The sequence below is a fragment of the Nicotiana tomentosiformis genome, chromosome 2, assembly GCF_000390325.3.
Source record: "Nicotiana tomentosiformis chromosome 2, ASM39032v3, whole genome shotgun sequence".
In the NCBI taxonomy this organism is placed as follows: Eukaryota; Viridiplantae; Streptophyta; class Magnoliopsida; order Solanales; family Solanaceae; genus Nicotiana; species Nicotiana tomentosiformis.
Window position 1 is genome coordinate 105,771,587 of NC_090813.1, and position 6,657 is coordinate 105,778,243.

The window sequence follows — 6,657 nt, forward strand, 5'->3', positions numbered from 1 at the left end:
TTTCAAATTCCAGAATCGGAATCCGACCCCGATATCAAAAAGTTCACTCCCGCTAAAACTTTCCAAAGTCTTCCAGCTTTTGCCAATTAACGCCGAAATGACCTACGGACCTCCAAATCAACATCCGGACACGCTCCTAAGACCAAAATTACCCTACGGAGCTATTAGAACCGTCAAAACTCCATTCAGGAGTTACCTTCACACAAGTCAAACTACGGGCAACTCCTAAGACTTAAACTTCCAACTTAGGGACTATGTGTCCCATAACACTCCGAAACTCTCTCGAACCCGACACCAAGCACCCTGGAAAGTCACTAACCACAATATAACATAGAGGGAGCATAAATTAGAGAATTCGGACTGAAATATTCAAAACAACCGGCCGAATCGTTACACAAGTTATACCTATTGACCGTGTGCATTGTGGTTTTGCGCAATCGCTCTCAATAGAGGATCCTACTAGTCTGTCATTGATATTTATGCAACTATTCTCTTTCATTGCTATAAATTTAGCAATGGCCAGTGATGCTCATAACAAATCAAACCACAAATTGATTAAGAACATAACTTTCTATGATTTCACATAGAAATGTTCAGTGAATGGCAGAGACAAAACTTTTACTACCTAAAACCTAATACCACTTGCAGAAATTTATTTTGGGCTGCTTCACTGACTGCATCATCAACTACAAAACTTTAGCATCACTGCTTACACCTGCACCCAAAAGAAAAGTGAAACAAAAAGAAAATAAAAACCTATGTAACGTGTTTCATTCCTTATCTATATTTTATTATTCATTTTCTAGGATTTAATTTTGGATCTTTGAAATAAAATTCAATCAATTATTTGGTCTATTTGATACATTAATTTCCAATTTTGTTTTTTCAAAAGTCAATATGCAAAATTCAAAAGTAAAGTAAGGTCATCTAATATGGTGAAAAATAAATGAAACCTCAAAGAAAACAAGGAAGAAAACAAAGCAAAATCCTAAGGCAAAATAAAAGATAAATTGATCCGCACAAACAAAACAGTCGTGATAAACTTTTACGATATTTTTGTCAAAACTTTCAGTATTCTAAAATGCCTAAAGCAATATAAATAATCATTAATTAGGCCATTATTTTAGAAGCATCAATGCAAAATCACTAACGATCACATCGTGAATAAAAAATGAACAAAAAAACTACACTCAAACAATTTATAAGGAATAGATTTAAGAAAATAACATTCAAAAGCAAGGTATGTAAATTGAGGTACCAATGTAAATTCACAAAACAATTTAACATCATCTAAGTAAAAAGAAAATGAAACCCGAAAAGGAGAAGAAAAAATAAGGAGAACAAAGCAAACTCCAAAGGCTGAACACCTGGAAAACAGTAAATAGATCCGCACACTCTAAATAGTCATGATGAATTTTTTCGACATTTTGTCCTCCAGAAATCTCAAAATTTCAAAATTCTTAAAACAAAATAAATAATCATCAATTAGTGAATTATTTTGCAAGCGGCGATGATAAATCACTAAGGACCACAATGATGACATCGTCCTCCTATCTAACACAACTACTAGGAGTTGCCGCGCAATTATAGGTACCCTTAATCACTTCAATTGAACTCAGGGCAAAAAATTTACTTTCAAAAATCTAAGTTTTTTTATCCAAAAATTGCTCCAACAACAACAAAAAATTTGTCATAACCTCATTCCAAATGCCACAGAGTCACACCTTTGGTAAATACCTCGAGTTTTCAATATTCCATACGAGACCTAAACAAAACGACTTCCAATTCCTACTTGATAACTTTAAAAAAAGATTGGCAGGATGAAAATCAAACTTCCTCACATTAGCTGGTCGAACAACCCTCATCAATTCTACCCTAAACACTCTCCCAAACCACCTCATGCAATACATCTCAATCCCTGCTAACATTATTCAAAAAATGGACAAATATCAAAGAAATTTCCTATGGAGATCTACTTTGAATAAGAAAAGACTTCACCTTCTTAGCTGGAAGACCGTCACTATTCCGAAGGAAATAGGAGGTCTAGGAATTCAAAAACTTACTATTTAAAATCATGCGGCACTAGCAGACCTATCCTGGAGACTATTTCGCTCACCCCTACCCTATGGACAAAGACTTTAATTAATAAATATCTCCGCACTTCTCCTTCAACCAACACTTCTCCAATATGGAAAAACATTCTAAAGGGATGACTTACTGTCAACAATGACTTCAATGGAGAGTGCGTACCGGTCAGCACATAAAATTTTGGGACGACCCTTGGATCGGCATAAACACCTCGTTACGCTCTATCCTTCCAGGACTCCACCAGCTAATCGCCATAATGCCAACATCCAATATTATCGAAACTTTAATACTTGGGATTGGAATAACTTCCCTTTTATCATAACTCAATCCTTTATAGACCTTATCCAAAATATTCATGTTTCACAATATACCGCAACTCCAGATTGTACATTCTAGGGACTCACAAATAATGGATATTTTACAGTCCGCACTATGTTTCGTGCTCTACTACACCAAAACTATCCTAGTACAACCACCAACTTCAAATGGATCTGGAAATTACCGGTACTACCAACAATCAGATCCTTCATGTGGTTATTAAGCCATGGAAGACTACCCACCGGAAGTTATTTAGAGCATATTGGAATTATCACTGATGCTGCTTGCTCTTTTTGCCACACGCCGTATGAAACTTTAACACATATATTTCTACACTGTCCTAATATAACTACTAACTGGGAAAGATTAGGTCTTACACAGTTTATAAATTCCATAAATTCCTTAGTCACGCCAACTCAGTGGCTAAAGCCTCTTGTAAATGGTAAATTTAGACAAATGTCGTACAAGCTTAATCCTCAAACGTTGCTTCCAATATGTTTATGGAATATTTGGAAAATAAGATACACAAATATTTTTTATAAGAAACACATTCATGTTCCCACAACTCATATACTCCATCAAGCAATCGATTATAAATACCTCACTAGTAACTATCATAGCAAACCCCCAAAAATTACTCATAACATAAAATGGGAGCCTCCCCCTTACAACCACTATAAGCTCAATTCGGATGGTGCAGCTTCCGTACAAAAAGGGAAATCTGAATTTTGGGGGGGGGGGGGGGGGGGGGGGGGCAGGGGGGCAATCGAAATCATACAAGAGCATGAATTATCGGCTATAGCGGATGCATTGCCCCAACTTCAAGTATACATGCGAAACTGCAAGCTTTACTACAAGGGCTCAAGTTAGCTGTCCAATGGAACCTAATACCAATTGAAATAAATATAGACGATGCGGAGTTAATCACATTGCTGAAAAATAAAAATGCTATGTATGCAAACGTTATCTCTAATTGCAAGCACCTCCTCCACCGGCTACATGACCCTCCAGTCAATCACACGTACAAAGAGCAGAATTTTGTAGCAGATATACTAGCAAAAGAAGGAAGCAAATTGGACTACTCCACAGAGAAATCTATTTTTTTTACCACCCACCACTTTTTGTAAACGACCAGCTGCGCGCAGATCTTATTGGGACACCCTTCTCTAGGCTTGTACCTCACAGCACAGAAGCAGCCCTTCAAAATGCAACAACTAGAAATATAACATCGCAACCTTGCCCGACACAGCTGGAACCTAGGTTTTCAGTTACCCAGGAACATTCATTTTGTAGTACACTTCAACAGGGCACGCATGCTTTACATTAGTTAATGCAAATTTATATTTCCTATAAAAATAAAAGAATATAAATGAACAAAGAAACCATAGTTGGACAACTAAAAGAGAAAAAACAGGTAAAGCATAGAGAATTTTTAAAATAAGAAAAGAAGAATACTTAGAAGGGTTGTTGTGGTCACACCCCATTCCTATCCCAAACGATATGTGTGTTATAGATAGTTATGAGTTCAAGAATTTTTTCAATTAAAGAGACAATTTGAAATAGGGATTATTTTGCTGTTCAGATTCGCTACCTGAAATTGATTTTTGGGTGTTCCAACCTTTTATTTGAATCCCTAGTTGAAGGAAGGTTTGACTCTATTATTATTAGTCTGCGAAAATAAAGTCCGGGTAGGGAATTCTGTCGACCGGAAAAAAGGTGTAAGGCATTCCCCGAGTTCCGTGGTTCTAGCACGGTCACTCTATTGACTTAAACTTGGCTTGAATTAATTTTGGACAAACTGTGCATTATTTGATTTCCATGATTTACCTATCCGCTTTTAATCATTAAAATTATTAAAGAATAATTTGAATAACATTAAATTTTTGTAACCGTACTACGCGAGCGAATGTGCGACCGAGACAAATTTTATTAATTTATTCATAACCGCACTATGCAAGCGAATCCATAGTCATGACAAAGGATTATTAGCACGTTATTACTTTTGAAAAAATTATAATATTTGAGGAAATTAATTTTGGAATTTTTTAAAAAGTCAACTATCGCGCTAGCGATTACAACAACGTATTAATTAAATTAAGAATTAATTAAAACTAGTAGATATGGTATGAGATTGATGAATCATGTCACGACTCCAAACTCCCTCCGTAGGATGTCGTGATGACACCTAATCTGTAAGACTAGGTAAGTCGATAACTATAACAATTAGGCCAGTTTTTAACAATGATAATTTAAAATAGAATTTAATATGAATACCGAAACAAGAGCGAAATGAGCCTACACGACAATAATCATAACAACCACCCAATACTGGTAATACAAAGTCACGAACTCTAGTTAAGTACATGAAGAGATCTCAAGGATCAAAACACAATACTGTTCAAGTGACAAGCAGACAGTACAACATAAGGAGGACTCCAAGGGACTGCGACGACCAAACAACTCTACCTTGAATCGTCGCGATCAACAAGCTAACTCTGCCCGAGTCCGATATCTTCAATACCTGGCTCTGCACAAAAATGTACAGAAATATAGTATGAGTACACCACGGTCGGTACCCAGTAAGTATCAAAACTAACCTTGGTGGAGTAGTGACGAGGTACAAGTCAAGCAACTACTAGACAAAATAACCTATGCAGTATAGAAGTATAAATCTAATAATGGAAACAGGAATCAGTAAATGGCAACAACAATCAACAAGTAATATACACAGTAAAGCAATAAGAACACCGTAAAGTATCGTTGAAACCAAATAAGGAACACAGAGGACAACCAATTAAATCAAGACGTTCTAACATAAATTACACAGCGAAATCACTCTGTGATACCTCATCTCATAGTCATATGTTACGGGTCTAAACCCACCATCCTATGCTCACTGCACCTTCTGCCCACATTTTAAATCACAACCGCACAGAAAACTCATGTGCCATTATCTCCATCCGTCCGGCATGATCACATGCTTACATTTATAATTCGTCTGGCATGGTCACAATCTCAATATAACAATTTGCCCGACGTGGTCACTGTCAGGACCCAAATCCCATAATAGGTCATGATGGTACCCAACTATGCTGCTAGGCAAGCCAATGTGCGAACCTCCACTTAACTATCCATTTTGAATTTTTAAAATCAAGAATTTTATTAAATAAATAGAATAAAATCTAGCACTCATAGAAACATGTGCTTTTCTTTACCACATTTCCAAACATAAATAAATCATAAAGTGAAGTGATAAAAATAACATGAAATAAAATAATGAACATCCACTAGGAACTCCCAAAACCCGGTGCCACAAGAGCATGAACATCTATTAGAACAATACAACACTACCACAATATCTGTTTAGAATATAAAATAGACATGATATAATAACTAAATAAGATGGAGACTCCGTGTGCTGCGAATCATAGCATAGAAAGAAACTCACCATAAAGTCCCTTCCGTAGCTGCGCCAATGCGCTAAGATGACCACCTAATGTACATGCCTCAGTACCTGCACATTCAGTGTAGAAGAGTAGCGTGAGTACGTAAATCAATATGTACCCAGTAAGTATCTAGCCTAACCCCGAAGAGGTAGTGACGAGGGATCGACATTGACACTTACTAGTGGTCCACTAAATCAAATATAATAAGGAAGACAAGTATGAAATATGGTAAGTAAACAGTGAGACCAAATATAGGCAAATAATACGGTTTACAACTGAACAATGAACACAAAAACGTCAATTATCGGATACCTCCTCAAATGGAATAAGTATTGGTCAACACCAAAACAATGGTCACATCTCAAGTCCGGAAACTCATGAGTACGCGGACTCTTTATCAAGTATTTCGTACAATTCTGCCGAGGCGAGCGGCCCGATCCCATAAGAGTATTTCATAGAACTGCCGAGGCGAACGACCCGATCCCATAAGAGTGTGATACATAATCCTGCCGAGGCGAATGACTCGATCCCATAAGGGTGTTTCATTGATCTGCCGAGGCTAACGACCCGATCCCACCATAAGAGAGTGATACATAATCCTGCCGAGGCGAACAACTCGATCCTATAAGTATATGTTACTCTACCGAGGCGAACGGTCTGATCCCATAAGAGTGTGTTACATGATACCGCCGAGGCGAACGACCCAATCCTATTAGAATATGAAACTTTGATGGGTCACTGACCTCACTCACGAATATACGTGTAAGTTATAAAATTCAAAAAAAATTATCGGACGTATATGCAC